This window comes from Tasmannia lanceolata, unplaced genomic scaffold (assembly GCF_043159265.1).
Source record: "Tasmannia lanceolata isolate RefF3 unplaced genomic scaffold, GAP_Taslan_0.1 ptg000020l, whole genome shotgun sequence".
Taxonomy (NCBI): Eukaryota; Viridiplantae; Streptophyta; class Magnoliopsida; order Canellales; family Winteraceae; genus Tasmannia; species Tasmannia lanceolata.
This window is the reverse complement of record NW_027518697.1, coordinates 31,526,814-31,527,839: the sequence shown is the minus strand read 5'-3', so window position 1 is coordinate 31,527,839 and position 1,026 is coordinate 31,526,814.

The following is a 1,026-nucleotide window of genomic DNA, read 5'->3' as shown; positions in this document are numbered from 1 at the left end:
TTTTTTTTTTTTCCTTTTTTAATTAGGGGTTTGCTATTTTAAGGAGAGCGAAAGCAATAAGACCAGATATTTAGAGGAGGAATGCTAGACTCACAGGCGCCCTTGGAAGAAAAAAGGCAAATGGCGCCCCCATTGGTCAAAATCCATTTAAGGCCCGTTTGGATGCAAAGAAGATTTTGATTTGGATTTCTCACCTTTGCAGCCCTTTTTGCATTTTGATTTGGATCCGGATCAAATCCTTGGATTTTCAAATCAGCGACTGACATTGAAAAAAAAACAGATTTCTAAATATGCTGCGGAAATAAGTAATCCGAAATCCACAGATCTGGCAGTTTCCTTCACCCGCTTTGCTCCTCAACCTCTCCCCTCCAGTAGGAAGTACCCCCTGTACCATCTCTGTCTTACTCAGCATGAGCTGGCGGATCTATTCTTTTGTATTCAAAACTCAACTCCAAATCCAAATACAAAATATGAGGTATCCAAACGGGACCTTAAGACAGTTATTATCATAATTTTATGTGCCATCTTAAATGGATTTTCACCAATGGGGCGCCATTTGCCCCTTTTTTAGCAAGGGCCCCTTTGAATCTAGCAGTCCTGAGCATTTTATCTTTTCTTGCTGATAGGGAAAAAAAAATAAAGAAAAAGATTTTCTAAGGAGAACAAAAACATCATTAAAAAAAAGGGAAATGATATTTCCCCACTCTATCGGATAAAATTGTCAAGTTTTAAAGGCAAAGAAAAACGTTACAGGGGTGACTATCCTCAACCAGGGAACCAGAAACCATTAAAGGGGGGATTTTATCTGTTTACGGGGGGGGGGGGGGGGGGGGGGGGGGGATATCATTTCCCTAAAAAACAAGGGAAGATAGGATATTTATAGCAGACTATCTTTTCTTGCTCATAGGACGTAAATTGAAGAATAATAGGATTTTTTGCTTTTATGGGCCGATTCACTTTTCTTAAAAAAAATGACTTATTTTTTGGGAAATGAGATCTGCACAGCCATGTTTTGAGATTTGCACT